At 41.0% G+C, this 16,334-nt stretch overlaps 1 long non-coding RNA gene across 2 annotated transcripts in view; it reads left to right on the top strand.

Annotated features, from left to right (window-relative positions):
• Window positions 1-16,334, top strand: part of LOC129024676 (uncharacterized) — a 348,709-nt gene that overhangs the window by 142,257 nt on the left and 190,118 nt on the right. The window contains exon 2 of one of the 2 annotated variants that reach the window (XR_008497120.1): window positions 12,846-12,928. The exons of the other annotated variant lie outside the window; for it this stretch is intronic. This is a non-coding gene — a long non-coding RNA (uncharacterized LOC129024676). The remainder of the gene's footprint in view (window positions 1-12,845; window positions 12,929-16,334) is intronic. 2 annotated transcript variants of the gene reach the window in all.

Raw genomic sequence — 16,334 nt, 5'->3', positions numbered from 1 at the left:
CCATTGCACTCCAGACTGGGTAACAATGTAAGACTCCGTCTAAAAAAAAAAAACAAAAAACAAAAGAAACCAACAAACAAAAACAACAACAACAACAACAACAAAAACCGCCTTTCCCAGTCTTTGCAGGTTGACTTTATTCCAGGCACTTCTTTTATACTTAGCCAGGCCATTTCTAATTTTGCCTAAGCCTTCACTTCCTTATTTCCCTGAGCATATAGATAAGCCAGTGGTGAAAACTTGGAGTCTTTTGAGGTCATTTCTGAGCATGTTTCCTATCCTGGGTGGGTATGTGGAGTTTTTAAATTCCTTAGTATACCATGATTACTCTTTAACACCCTCATTTCCCAAAGAAACTTTCTCCATGGCTTTTAATCCCAGCTATGGGTGACATATTGTTTTCCTCATCTGTAATCTTTTGCTCTATGATTTTCTGAGTTTTTCAATTGCCTTAGAATGTTTTTGAGCTTGCCTGCCCCTTTTCAGCTCCAAGTGCGTTCCCAGTTAGGTGACACAGATTCAGTTGCCTTGTGCATTTCTCTAGGCAGTTTAGGATAGAGAAACAATTATTTTTGAGAGAACTCTGCTTGGCTCCCTCTGGAAATAAGGACCAAGGTCCCGCACTGGGAATATGGGCACTCAACTTTAAGACTGTGGCCAATCTTGGTAAGGCAGCAGAGAGATGCTGAGAGGTGAGAGAAAAAGCAAGTAAAAATGACACAGTTTTTCTATTATTTTTAAGTTGCCTTTTTCTTGACTCAGCATTTGCTTAGTTGATATAAACTTTTGTTGTTCAGAGTTCTAACAGTTAGTTTCTGAGTTTTTCCTCGTTGTTTCTGTAGAGGGATGGGAGTTCAGAGCTGCCTACTTGCCATTTTGCTGATATCATTCTCATTCTGTTATTTAACTAATGCATTTAGACTATTTGCATTAATATAATTATTAAAATGCAAGAGCTTAAATTTACCATTTTTTCTCCATTTTATTTTTCTGTCATACTGTGAGTTACATGAATATTTTTAGAAATCCATTTTTACTTTTCTTTGGTGTTATTGTATGTATGCCTTTGATGACTATTTTAGTGGTGGCTCTTAGTACGTTATATATACACAACTTAACACAGTTTACTGGTGTCTATATTTTACAAACACTAGTGAAACATAAAAAATCTTACCTCCTTTTATATACTTTTACTCTCCCTCATTTATAATTTAATTGCCTTAAATAATTAATCTACATTTATTGAAAAGCATATCAATGTTATTGTAATATTTTTCTTCAGCTGTCAAACATAATGAAGAGGACTTACCATGAGATGTTTTCCACAGCCAGAACTGCACTAATTATGAATAATATCCTCTGCATTCTTTCCTTACCACTTATTTTTGTTTTTGTCATAAAAAATGTCTTCTACATTCAGGTTTTATCTAGCTATCTATGCTCTGCCCAAGAAAGAAACCTTTCAACTCCACCTCTACCACAGAGGTAATCTTATATAGGGTATAAAGGAAGTTTACTATTTTCATATTCTCATCATCTTTATTTATTGTAGTCGATATGGTTTGGCTGTGTCTCCACCAAAATCTCATCTTGAATTGTAGCTCCCATAATTCCCACGTGTTGTGGGAGGGACCTTGTGGGAGATAATTGAACCATGAGGGTGGTTTTCCCATACTGTTCTCATGGCAGTGAATAAGTCTCATGAGATCTGATGGTTTTAGAAGGAGAAATCCCTTTTGCTTGGCTCTCATTCTCTCCTGTCTGCTGCCATGTAAGACTAGACTTTCACCTTCCACCATGACTGTGAGGCCTCCCCAGCCATGCAGAATTTTGAGTCAATCAAACCTCTTTCCTTTATAAACTACCCAGTTTTGGGTATGTCTTTATTAGCAGCATGAGAATAGGGTAATGGTGTAAATTGGCACTAGGAGTGGGGCACTGCTGTAGAGATACCCAAAAATCTGGAAGCCACTTTGGAACTGGGTAACAGGAAGAGATTGAAGCAGTTTGGAAGGCTCAGAAGAAGATAGAAAAATGTGGGAAAGTTTGGAACTTCCTAGAGACCTGGAGGGCTCCGAAGACAGGAAGGTGTGGGAAAGTTTGAAACTTCCTAGAGACTTGTTGAATGGCTTTGACCAAAATGCTAATAGTGATATGGACAATAAAATCCTGGCTGAAGTGGTCTCAGATGGAGAAGAGGAACTTGTTAGGAACTGGAGTAAAGGTCACTTTTGCTATGCAAAAAGACTGGCACCATTTTTCTTCTATCCTAGAGATCTGTAGAACTTTGAACTTGAGAGAGATAATTTAGAGTATCTGGCAGAAGAAATCTCTAAGCAGCAAAGCATTGAAGAGGAAGAAGAGCATACAATTTTGGAAAATTTGCAGTCCAACAATGTGATAGAAAAGAAAATACCATTTTCTGTGGAGAAATTCAAGCTGGCTGCAAAAATTTGCATAAATAATGAGGAGCCTAGCCAGAGGGGAATCGCCAGTCCCAGCAATCTGATCTTGAGTGCTTGCAAACGTTGCCACCAAGGGCTACAGCACTCCGTGTCTCCAAGTAAACTTGAAAGACAGTCTAGGCCATAAGGACTGCAACTCTTAGGCAGCCCTAGTCTTGTCACCAAGACAATGGGAAAAATGTCTCCAGGTTATGTCAGAGACCTTCACAGCAGCCCCTCCTATCACAGGCCTGGAGGCCTAGGAGGGAAAAATGGTTTTGTGGGCTGGGCCCAGGGCCTTACTGCTCTATGCAACCTCAGGACATGGTGCCCTGCATCCCAGCTGCTTCAGCTCCAGCACTGGCTAAAATGGGTCAATGTAGAGCTTAGGCCATTACTTCAGAATGTGCAAGCCCCAAGACTTGGTGGCTTACATGTGGTGTTGGGCCTGTGGGTGCACAGAAGTCAATAATTGAGGTTTGGAAACCTCCACCTAGATTTCAGAGGATGTATGTAAATGTCTGTATGTCTGGGCAGCAGTTTGCTGAAGTGGTGGGGCTCTTATGGAGAACCTCTGCTAGGGCAGTGCAGAAGGGAAATCGAGGTCAGTGTCCCCCTCCTACAGTCCCCAATGGGGCACTGCCTAGTGGAGCTGTGAAAAGAGGGCCACCATCCTCCAGACCCCAGAATGGTATATCAACCAACAGCTTGCACTGTGCACCTGGAAAAACTGCAGACACTCAATGCCACCCCTTGAAAGCAGCCAAGAGTTGGGCTACACCATGCAAAGCCACAGGGGTAGAGCTGCCCAAGAAAATGGGAACCCACCTCTTGCATCAGCATGACCTGAATGTGAGACATGGAGTCAAAGGAGATCATTTTGCAGCTTTAAGATTTGACTGCCCCAGTGTATTTTGGACTTGCATGGGGCCTGTAGCCCCTTCATTGGGGCCATTTCTCCCATTTGGAATGGGCATATTTATCCAATGTCTATACCTCCATTGTATCTAGGAAGTAACTAACTGGCTTTTGATTTTACATGCTTACAGTCAGAAGGGACTTGCCTTGTCTTGGATAAGACTTTGGACTGTGAACTTTTGATTTAATGTGGAAATGAGTTAAGATTTTGAGGACTGTTGGGAAGGCATGATTGGATTTGAAATGTGAGGACATGTGATTTGGGAGTGACCAGGTGTGAAATAATATGCTTTGGTTGTGTCCTCATTCAAATCTCATCTTGAATTGTAGCTCCCATAATTCCCACGTGTTGTGGGAGGGACCCAGTCAGAGATAATTGAATCATAGAAGTGGTTTTCCCCCATACTCTTCTTGTGGTAGTGAATAAAACTAATGAGATCTTATGATTTTAGAAGGGGAAACCCCTTTTGCTTGGCTTTCATTCTCTCTTGTGTGCTGCCATGTAATATGTGCCTTTTGCTTTCCACTATGATTGTGAGGCCTTCCCAGCTATGTGGAATTGTGAGTCAATTAAACCTCTTTCCTTTATAAATTACCCAGTCTTGGATATGCCTTTGTTTTTTTTTTTTTTTGATGGAGTCTCACTATGTCACCCAGGCTGGAGTGCAGTGGCATGATCTCAGCTCACAACAACCTCCACCTCTCAGGCTGAAGTGATTCTCCTGCCTCAGCCTCCCAAGTAGCTGTGATTACAGGTGCCCACCACTGACCCCAGCTAGATTTTTGTGTGTGTGTTTTTAGTAGAGACAGGTACACCATGTTGGCCAGGCTGGTTTTGAACTCCTGACTGCAGGTCAGCCTTGGCCTCCCAAAGTGCTGGGATTACAGGTGTGAGCCACCGCTCCTGGCCAGATATGTCTTTATTAGCAGCATGAGAACAGACTAATACAATAATCAAGATAAAAATCTTCTGATTACATGTCTTCTACAGCTGTATTTATTTTGGTCACGAAAGAAGCCTTCAATATCAACGTCTTCCCAAGTTATAGCTGCCTCTAATTCATAATATAGCTGCCTCTAATTCATAAAAAAAGACAGGGATAAAAATAACAATAATATTTAACTTATAGTGTTATTTTCAAGGTTAAATACATTAATGTATGTAAAATACCTAAAATGCACAGTAAGTGCTAGAAGTGTTATCTAGTATTATTTTTGCATATTACATATAATGTGAATCAATAAGAAAAAGAAAATATATAAAGAGCTCAAGCTATAAGTGCTTTTGTTCATGAATAATTGTTCAACCTCCCATGACTACAATAACCATGGGTACATTTTTTATTTTTATTTTTATTTATTTATCTACTTATTTATGTATTTTTGAGACAGGGTCTTGCTCTGTCACCCAGGCTGGAGTGCAAGGGCACTATCTCAGCTCACTGCAACCTCTGCCTCCCGGGTTCAAGTGATTCTCCTGCCTCAGCCTCCCAAATATTTGAGATTACAGGCATGTGTTACCATGCCCAGGTAATTTTGTATTTTTAGTAGAGACGGGCTTTCACCGTGTTGGCCAGGATGCTCATGAACTCCTGACCTTAGATGATCCTCCTGACTCTGACTTCCAAGTGCTGGGATTACAGGCATAAGCCACCACACCCAGTCCATGGATACATTTTTTAATGAAAAATCTTCCCTGTTGTTCCTTGAATTGGCCATGGCTATCTTGCTTAGGAAAAAAGTCTTTCACCTCTTTGTCAGCACCACTGGTGATGCTTTATTCACAAAAGATGTTTGCTTTCTAGTCCACACTAGCTGTTTCTCCTGGTTCATAAAATAAATCTTTGATCTCCCAAACTGTGCCAACCATAGCTTCACAAAGTAAATCTTCCATCATCCTGTTTGCATTTCTTACATGGCTACTTTGTTCAAGAAAAAACTTTCCTCCTCATCTTGCTTCTCCAGCTACTGTGTCTACTTTGTTCATGAACAAGACTATCATCTCTTTGTTGGCATTGGCCATGGCCACTTTGCTCACAAAAGAAGTCTTCAAGTTTCAGTTTAGTTACTTTTCTTCGTGAAATAAGCATCTGTGCTTCATTTTTCTGCATCTGTGTCAGTCATGGCTACATTGATTATAAAATATCTCCCATCTTTTTCTCTGTCTTGTTAATGGTTATGTTGTGTATAAAACAAATCATCCAACTCCATGGCTACCATGTTCATGGGAAGTATACTCTTTCATCTCCTTTACAGCATAGACCATGGCTACTTCATTTATGAAGAAAGTCATCCACCATTATGGGATCCCCAGGTCTCACACCTTGACTTCTGTGCCTAGTTTTTATCCTTTGTTTCTACTGCATATTTAAATCTTGCTGGTGAAAGTCCTGCATATCAACATCTTTCTGTCTATTGTCAAACACCTGTAGACTAATTACCAGATCATTTCTATTAAACCAGATACTAGAATATGACTGCTTCTATGACTCTTAGTGATAATCCAGCTGGGTTATCTATTTTGCTATTCTGATATTTCCATAAAAATAAATTTTATTATGTATATTTGAGGTTTATGACATGTTATGGGAAACATATAGATAGTAAAATGGTTGCTATAGTGAAACAACTTATCTGTTTTCTCACATAGTTTTCTTTTTGTGACAGAAGCAGCTGAAAACTACTTATTTAACAAAATCTCAAGTTTTTTCCCCCAAGGTGATGGATTAGAGGCTTTTAGCATGCTACAGCCACTTGTACATGGGAAAGTAGTGCATAAAGATCAACTCAGTGAGTTTTAATTCAAGAAGGAAGATAGGAGTCCATGGAATCATGAAGGACTCCCCAGATCCTAAGGAGTAGAATACCAGCAAACAGCCCATGTGATGGTGTCAAGCTGATAAAAGTGAGTGAAAACCTAGTACAAGAGAGAGGCAGAGAGTCTCTCTCTAAGACTAATTTTTCCACTGGAGAGCCAAGCAACCCAGGCTGAGGGAAGACACCTTGTTTCTCCCAAGCCTTGGAATGGATGTGGAGAAAGGCTTGGAGATAGTATGAGAGAAAGGCACTGGTAAAAGCTGTAGACATTTTCCCAGACCTAGGACCAAGAGAAGGATGCCATTTTAAAATCCAGGCACATACAAACTGAACCATTTTTCTGGTGACCTGGCAGCATGGCCACAAAAGCATGTTAGTCTCAGGCCAGAGATTGGAAAGCCTGCTCTGGAGTTGGATAGAGACCTCCATAGCCAGAACTGGTGACAGTGCCTCATCAGTGGGTGCTGAAATTGTGCTCTCTGCCATCAAAATCTTAAGGTGGGAGGAGAGCTACTACAGGTGCAGTTTTTCCTGGGTGGCAAGACTTGCAGTCAGGGCCAGCTTTGCAACCTGGAACTTGTCTGTATGTGCAATTGCTGGATGCCCCAACCTGCTCCCCTGAGACTGTAGTGCAGTGTGGCCCACTACACTTCATGCTGAGGCAGATGTCCAGGCATTCAGAGCACCCATTTACCTTGTTCAGCAGCCTGAACCACCCCACTTTTCCTGGGCATACATGACGATACAGTGAGGCTTTCTACACTCCATACTCAGACAGATCTTTAAGCATTTGGAGCACTTCCTCATCTGATTCAACAGTCTGTCCCACCCCACCTTCCTGTGCAGAAATGTTGGTGCAGGGAGGCCCTGTCTGCTTCATGCACAGGGAGATCTCCAGGCATTCAGAGCACCAGATTTCCTGGATCAGCTTGAGCTGTCTCATCTTTCCTGTGCAGAGATCCTGGTGCAGGGGGGCTCTCTCTGCTACATGCCCAGGCAGATCTACAGGCATTCAGAACAACTGCTTGCTTGGTTCAGCAGCCTCAGTCACCCCCATCCCTCCTGCACAGAGTTCTTGGTGCAGGGGGCCTTCTGAGATCCATGTACAGGAAGATCTCTAGGCATTCAGAGCAACCACTCGTTTGGTTCAGCAGCCTGAGCCAACAGACCCTTCCTGGGCATAGATCATGGTGCAGTGGGGCTCTCTACACTCCACATGCAGGCAGATCTCCAGGCGTTCAGAGTACTTGCTTGCCTGGTTCAGCACTGAATTACCCTACTCCTCTTGTGCAGAGATCTTGGTGCAGGGGAACTCCCTGCTCCACACCCAGGCAATCTTTAGGCATCTAGAGCACCCACTCTCTTGGATGAGGAGTTTAGGCCACCCTCCAACCCCATGTAGAGAAGTTGGGGCTAAGGAGGTTTCCCAGCTCCACACCTAGGCACACCTCAGGGCACTAGGTGATCTCCCACTGGATTCTTCCTCGGTGCTAGCAATTGTGCCCACCATCAGAGGATCTGTAAGCAGACCTACCTGGCCCAGGCCCACTCAGCATGGCTCTGCCCCATGGGTTGTGCAGGGAATTCAGAACTCTATGCATTCCATGCATCAGCCCATTGTCTGAGGCAACAGAGAGCTACTCCCAGCAAATTAGGATCAAGTATATACCCGGTCGCACTGGCTGTAGCTGGCTCGTACCTATAAACTCCATCTACTGGCTTGTAGGTCAATCTGCACAACTCAATACAAAACCTGCCAAAAAAGTTCATAGAGCTATAGAAGCAAACCAAATGACCATACCCAGCATTCTGTGTAGTCAACCACCTAGGGAGGAAGAGAAAGGAAAGGTAAGGAACAACCCGATCATATTATAGGGAAAGAAAGAAATAGAAAAAACCCTACCCTCATGAAAATAATTACAAAAATTAGAAGTGCGAGGGTCTCCAGATGAGAAGGAACCAGCACAAGAATTGTGACACCATAAAAAATCTGAATGTAGTGACACAACCAAAGGATTGCTTAGTTCTCTAGCTATGGCTCCTAGTCAAAATGAAAACTCAGAAATGACAGACAAATAATTCGAAGCATGGATTGCGATATGGTTTGGATCTGTGTCCCCACCCAAATCTTATGTTCAATTGTATTCCTCACTGTTGAATCTTGGACCTGGAGGGAAGTGATTGGATCATGGGGGTGGTTTCTAATGGTTTAATACCACCCCCTGGGGGCTGTTCTCATGATACTGAGTGATTTTTCACAAGATCTGCTTGTTTGAAAGTGGGTAACACCTCCCCTCTCTCTCTGTTCCTCCTGCTCTGGCCATGTGAAGATGTGCCTGCTTCTCTTTCAATGTTTGCCATAATTGTAAGTTTCCTGAGGCCTCCACAGTCATGCTTTCTATACAGCCTGCAGAATTATGAGCCAATTAACCTTTTTTTCTTTATAAATTCCCCAGTGTCAGGTAATTTTTACAGCAGAGTGAGAATGGACTAACACAGAAAATTGGTACTGAGAGTGGAGTTTGCTATAGTTACCTGAAAATGTGAAAGTGGCTTTGGAACTGGGTAATGGGCAGAGTTTGGAAGAGTGTGGAAGGCTCAGAAGAAGACAGGAAGATAAAGGGAAATTTAGAATTTCCTAGAGACAATGGGAAAAATTCCTTGAAGGCATTTCAGAGGCTTTTGAGGCAACCCCTTGCATCACAGGCCCAGAAACCTAGGAGGGAATAATGGTCTGCACCATTCTGCATTGCTCTGAACAACCTCAGGACATAGCTCTCTGCATCCTAGCCAATCCAGATCCAGCCATGGCTAAAATGGCCCTAGATAAAGCTTAGGCTACTGCTTCAGACGGTGCAAGCCATAAGCCTTGGCAGCTTTCACATGGCGTTAAGCTTCCAGGTGCACACAGTACAAGAGTTGAGGCTTGGGAGCCTCTGCCTAGATTTCAGAGGGTGTATGAAAAAGCCTGGATGTCCAGGCAGAAGCCTGCTGCAGAGGTGGAACTCTCATGGAGAACCTCTGCTAAAGCAATGTGAAGGAAAAATGTGGGGTTAGAGCCTCCACACAGAGTCCCCACTGGGGTAGTGCCTAGTGAAGTTGTGAGAAGGGGGGCCACTATTTTTGAAACCCCAGAATGGTAGATCCACTGACAGCTTGCATCATGTACCTGGAAAAGCTGTAGGCACTCAGTGTCAACCTGTGAAAGCAGCTGTTGTGCTTGTACCCTGCAAAGCCTCAGGGCTGGAGATTCCCAAGGCCTTGGGAGCCCACCTCTTGCATCAGTGTACCCTGGATGTGAAACATAGAGTCAAAAGAGATTATTTTGGAACTTTAAGACTTAATGACTGCCCTGCTGGATTTCAGACTTGCGTGGGGCCTGTAGCCCCTGCTTTTTGGTCAATATCTTTCTTTTGGAATGGGAATATTCAACCAATGCCTATATCCTCAATGTATTTGTGAAGTGACTAACTTGGGTTTGATTTTAAAGGTTCATAGTTGGAAGAGACTTTCTTTGTCCCAAATGAAGCTTTGGACTGTGGACTTTTGAGTTAATGCTGGAATGAGTTAAGACTTTGGGGAAGGCATGATTGTATTTTTCTTTTTTTTTTTTTCTTTTATTATTATTATTATTATTATTATACTTTAGGTTTTATGGTACATGTGCGCAATGTGCAGGTAAGTTACATATGTATACATGTGCCATGCTGGTGCGCTGCACCCACCAACTCGTCATCTAGCATTAGGTATATCTCTCAGTGCTATCCCTCCCCCCTCCCCCCACCCCACAACAGTCCCCAAAGTGTGATGTTCCCCTTCCTGTGTCCATGTGTTCTCATTGTTCAATTCCCACCTATGAGTGAGAATATGCGGTGTTTGGTTTTTTGTTCTTGTGATAGTTTACTGAGAATGATGATTTCCAATTTCATCAATGTGAGAAGAACATGAGATTTGTGAGGGCCCAAGGGGGGAATGATATGGTTTGGATATGTGTCTCTACCTGAATCTCATGTTCAATTGTAATCCTCAGTGTTGTTGGTGAGGCCTGGTGGGAGGTGATTGGATCATGGAGGTAATTTCCCTCATGTTGTTCTCATGATACTGAGTGAGTTCTCACAAGATCTGATGGTTTTATAAGTGTTTGACAGTTCCATCTATTCACACATACTCTCTCTCACCTGTTGCCATGCAATACATGCCTCTTCTCCTTCTGCCATGATTGTAAGTTTCCTGAGGCCTTCCCAGCCATGCAGAACTGTTAAGCAATTAAACCTTTTCTAAAATAAATTACCCCAGTGATATGGTTTGGCTGTGTCCCCCCAAAATCTCATTTTGAATTGTAGTTCCCATATTACCCACGTGTCATGAAGTGGGCCTGGTGGGAAGTAATTTAATCATCATGGGTGGTTACTCTCATGTGGTTCTCATGACAATGAGTGAGTTCTCATGAAATCTGATGATTTTACAAGGGGCTTTCTCCCTTTTCTTGGCACTTCTTTTTGCTGCTGCCAAGTGAAGAAAGACATGTTTGTTTCCCCTTCCTCCATGATTATAAATTTCCTGAGGCCTCCCAAGCCATGCTGAACTGTGAGTCCATTACACCTCTTTTCTTTATAAATTAACCAGTCTTGGATATGCCTTTTATTAGCAGAATCAGAATGGACTAATACAGTAAATTGTTACCACAGACAGTGGGGCACTGCTATAAGGACACCCAAAGTGTGGAAGTGACTTTGGAACTGGGTAACAGGCAAAGGTTGGAACTGTTTGAAGGGCTCACAAGAAGACAGGAAAAGGTGGGAAAGTTTGGAACTTCGTAGAGAATTAGAGGGCTCAGAAGACAGGAAGATGTGGGCAAGTTTGGGACTTTTTAGAGACTTGATGAATGGCTTTAACCAAAATGCTTATAGTGATATGGACAATAAAGTCCAGGCTGAGGTGGTCTCAGATGGAGATGAGAAACTTGTTGGAAACTGGAGCAAAGGTGACTCTTGTTATCCTTTAGCAGAGAGACTGGCAGCATTTTTCCCCTGCCCTAGAGATCTGTGGAACTTTGAACTTGAGAAAGATAATTTAGGGTATCTGGCAGAAGAAATATCTAAGCAGCAAAACATTCAAGTGGAAGTAGAGCATAAAAGTTTGAAAAATTTGCAACCTGATGATACAGTAGACAAGAAAAACCCTTTTTTTGAAAGAAATTCAAGTCTGTTGCAGAAATATGCATAATTAACAAGAAGCTGAATGTTAATCACCAAGACAATGGGGAAAATATCTCTAGGGTGTCAGAGACCTTCAGAGCAGCCTCTCCAATCACAGGCTTAGAGGCCGAGGAGGAAAAAAATCATTTTGTAGACTGGTCCCAGGGCACCCGTTCTCTATGTAGCCTCGTGACCTGGTGCCCTGTGTACCAGCTGCTTCAGCTCCAGCCATGGCTATAAGGGCCAATGTACAGCTCAGGCCTTTACTTCAGAGGGTTCAAGCCCCAAGCCTCGGCAGCTTACTTGTGATGTTGGTCCTGTGGGTGCACAGAAATCAAGAATTGAGGTTTGGAGAACTCTGCATAGATTTCAGAGGATGCACAGGAATGCCTGAATGTCTGTACAGAAGTTAGCTGCAGGAGTGGAGCCCTCATGGAGAACCTCTGCTAGGGCAATGTGGAAGAAAAATTTGGAGCCTCCACACAGAGTCTCCACTGGGGCACTGCCTAGTGGAGCTGTGAGAAGAGGGCCACTGTCCTCCAGACCTCAGAATGGTAGATTCACTGACAGCTTTCACTGTGCACCTGTAAAAGCCACAGATACTCAATGACAGGCTGTTAAAGCAGCTGGGATGGGTGCTGTACCCTGCAAAGCCACAGGGGTGGAGCTGCTCAAGACTGTGGCACTCCACTTCTTGCATCAGGGTGCCCTGGGTGTGAGACATGTAGTCAAAGGAGATGATTTCAGAGCTTTAAGATTTAATAACTGTCCCACTGGATTTCCGACTTGCATGGGGACTGTAGCTCCTTTGTTTTGGCAAATTTCTTTCTTTTGAAAAAGGAGCATTTATTCAATGCCTGTACCCCCATTGTGTCTTGGAAGTAACTAACTTGCTTTTGATTTTACAGGCTCCTAGATGAAAGGGTCTCGCCTTGTCTCAGATGAGACTTTGGATTTAGATTTTTGAGTTAATGCTGAAATGAGTTAACTCTTTGGGGACTATTGGGAAGGCATGATTGGTTTTGAAATTGAAGACACGAGATTTGAGAGGGGCCAGGAGCAGAATTATACGGTTAGGCCTTGTGTCCCCAACCCAATTTCATCCTAAATTGTAGTCCTGATAATCCCCACGTGTCATAAAGGGGACCCAGTGGGACATAATTTAATCACTGGGGTGGCCACCCTCATGCTGTTCTCATGATAGTGAGTGAGTTTTCACTAGATCTGATGGTTTTATAAAAGGCTTTTTCCCCTTTTGCTTAGCAATTCTTTTGCTGCTGCCATGTGAAGAAGGATGTGTTTGTTTCCCCTTTCCTTATGATTTTAAGTTTCCTGAGGCCTCTCCAGCCATGCTGAACTGTGAGTCAATTAGATCTCTTTTTTAATATATATTACTCAGTTTCAGGTATGTCTTTATTATCAGCAACAAAATGGACTAATACACCCAGTCTTTTGTATCTCTTTATAGCAATGTGAAAATGGACTAATACAATGGGGTTGGTGTCTAGTGGATTAACACTGTCACCCTGAGTGCTGTTCTCCTAACTGTGAGTGAGTTCTCATAATATTTGGTTGTTTAAATATGTGTAGTATCTTCCTCCCTTCTCTGTTTCTCCTGGCTGGCCATGTGAAGATGTGCCTGCTTTTCCCTTGCCTTCTGCAATGATTGTATGTTTCTGAGGCCTCCTTAGCCATCCTTTATGTACAGCCTGCAGAATTATGGGCCAATTAAACCTCTTTTCTTTATAAATTACCCAATCTCACGTATTTCCTTATGGAAGTGCAAAAATTTGCTAATACAGATGGCAAGGAAACTCAAAGAGATTCAAGACATATTTGAAAATCAACACACACACACAAAAACTTCTAAAGCAATCCAGGAAATAAGAGATCAATATCTTTAAAAGAAGTAAACCAGTGCTTCTGGAATTGAAGCACTCATTTAGGAAATTTCAAAAATACATTGGAAACCTTTATCAATTGCCTGAATCAAGCAGAATAAACAATATTACAGTTTGAAGAACAGTCTTCTGGACTAACCAAGTCAGATGGAAATAAAGAAAAAAAAGGCTTTCCTTTTATCATTTAAATTTAACTTTTATTTTAAGTTCAGGGGTACATGTTGTGTGGGTTTGTTATATAGGTAAATTTGTGTCATAAGGGTTTGTTGTACAGATTATTTCATCATCCAGTTATTAAGTTTAGTACTCATTAGATTTTTTCCTGATTCCACCGTTTGATAGGCCACAGTGTGTGTTGTTTTCCTCTATGTGTCCATGCATTCTCATCATGTAGCTTTCACTTATAAGTGAGAACATGTGGTATTTGGATCCATGTTTCTGCATTTGTTTGTTAAAAATAATTACCCGGGCTCCATCCATGTTCCTGCAAAGGGCATAATCTCATTCTTGAAGAAAGAAATTTTAAAAATGAACAAAGCTTTTGAGAAACATGTGATTATGTAAAATGACCAAAGATACAAATTATTGGCACTCCTGAGAGTGACAGAGAAAAAGTAAACCACCTGGAAAACATGTTTGAGGAAACAATTTAAGAAAAATTTCCAAATCTTGCTAGAGAGATAGACATCCAGATACAAAAGGTCTGATGGAGAACGCCTGCAAGATACTATACAAAATGAACATCACCAATCTATATAGTCACCAGACTGTCCAAGATCAATGCTAAAGAAAAAAAAATCTTAAAGGCAGCTAGAGAAAAAGGTCAGATCACATACAAAGGGAACATCATCAGGCTAACAGTGGACTTCTCAGCAGAAACCTTACAAGCCAGAAGACATTTGGGGGCCTACTTTTAGTATTATTAGAAAAAAATTAAACCAGGAATTTTATAACCTGTCAAACTAAGCTTCATAAGTGAAGGAGAAATAAAATCTTTTCCAGACAAGCAACTGCTAAAATAATTTATTACACTAAACCAGCCATACAGGAGATTCCTAAGGGAGTACTAAACATGGAAATAAAAGAACAATACCTGCTATGACAAAACCATATTTAAGTACATAGCTCACAGATTCTATAAAGCAACTATACAATAGAAACTACAAAGGAACTAGCTAACCACTTTATGATAAAATCAAAGCATCACATATGAATATTAACCTTTAATGTAAACAGTCTAAATGCCCCATGTAAATGGCACAGAGTGGCAAGCTGCATTAAAAAGTGACCCAATTATCTGCTGTCTTCAGGAGATCCATCTCACTTACCAACAACCATAGGCTCAAAGTAAAAGGTTGGAGAAAGATTTATCAGCCAAACAGAAAACAAATTAGAGCAGGAGTGCTATTCTTATATGAGATAAAACAGGCTTTAAACCAACAACAGTAAAAAAGAACAAGGAAGGGCATTAAATAATGGTAACAGGTTCAATTCTCTAAGAAGATTTATCTATTTTAATATGTCTCCACCCAACTTTGGAGCACACAGATTTATAAACCAAGTACTTCTAGACCTACCAAAGACTTAGATAGCCACACCATAATAGTGAGGGACTTTAACACCCCCATTAACAGCATTAGGGAGATCACTGAGGAAGAAAATTAACAAATAAATTCTGTAGTTAAATTCAACACGTGACCACTTGGACCTAATAGACATCTGCAGAATACTCCACCCATCAACCACAAAATATATATTCATGTCATTCACACGCTGAACATACTCCAAAATCAACCACATGCTCAGCAATAAAGTAGGTCTTAATTAATTGAAAAAAAACAAACAAACAAAATGAAACCAACCATACTCTAAGACCACAGTAGAATAAAAATAGAATTCAGTATCAAGGGGATCTTGGAAACTACAGAATTACATGGAAATTTTAAAAACTTGCTCCTGAATGACTTTTGGGTAAACAACAAAATTAAGGCAGAAATTAAAACATTCTTTGAAATTAATGAAAATGGAGACACAACATTCCAAAATCTCTGGGATACAACAAAAGCAGTGTTAAGAGAAAAGTGTATAGCAATAAACGCCTACCTCAGAAAGACTTCTCAAATTACCAATCTAACATAAAACTTAGAAGAACTACAAAAACAATAACAAATTAACCCCAAAGCAAGCAGAAACAAAGAAATAACTAAAATCAGAGCAGAACTGTACAAAATTGAGACCCAAAAATCCATACAAAGAGTCAACAAAACCAAAAGTTGGTTTTTTGAAAGAATAAACAGATGAATAGACTACTAGCTAGATTGACAGAGAAAGAAAAGAGCCAAATAAGCACAATCAGAAATCACAAAGGTGACATTACCACTGATCCCACAGAAATACTGAAAATTCTTAGAAACTATGATGGGCACCTCTATTTATCTAAACTAGAACATGCAAATGAAATGGATAAATTCCTGGAAACAAAGTTTCCCAATATTGAATCAGGAAGAAATTGACATCCTGAACAGACTAATATCGAGTTCCAAAATTGAATCAGTAAAAATAAAAATAAAAAACATACCAACCAACCAAACAACAACAATGAAAAACCCCAGACCAGGTGGTTTCAGAGTGGAATTCTATCAGACATACAAAGAAGAGATGGCACCAAATCTACCTAAGTTATACATAAAAATCAAGGAGGAGAGACTCCTTCTTGACTTATTCTATAAAGCCAGCATTACTCTAATACCAATACCTGGCAAAAACATAAAAGGGGGAAAAAACTAGGCCACTATTCCTGATGAACATAGACACAAAAATCCTCAAAAAAGCACTAGCAAACCATATCCAGGAGCACATCAAAAAGTTAATTCACCATGTTCAAGTAGGCTTTATTGCAGTGACACAAGGAAATTGTTTCAAAATACACAAACCAATAAATGGGATTCATCATATAAACAGAATTAAAAACAAAGACTATATGATCATCTCAATAGGCTTGGAAAAAGCTTTTGATAAAATCCAACATCCATTCATGGAAAAAAAACCCTCCACAA

The sequence above is a fragment of the Pongo pygmaeus genome, chromosome X (assembly GCF_028885625.2).
Source record: "Pongo pygmaeus isolate AG05252 chromosome X, NHGRI_mPonPyg2-v2.0_pri, whole genome shotgun sequence".
NCBI classification, from domain to species: Eukaryota; Metazoa; Chordata; class Mammalia; order Primates; family Hominidae; genus Pongo; species Pongo pygmaeus.
This window is presented reverse-complemented; position numbering and strand designations above follow the sequence as displayed.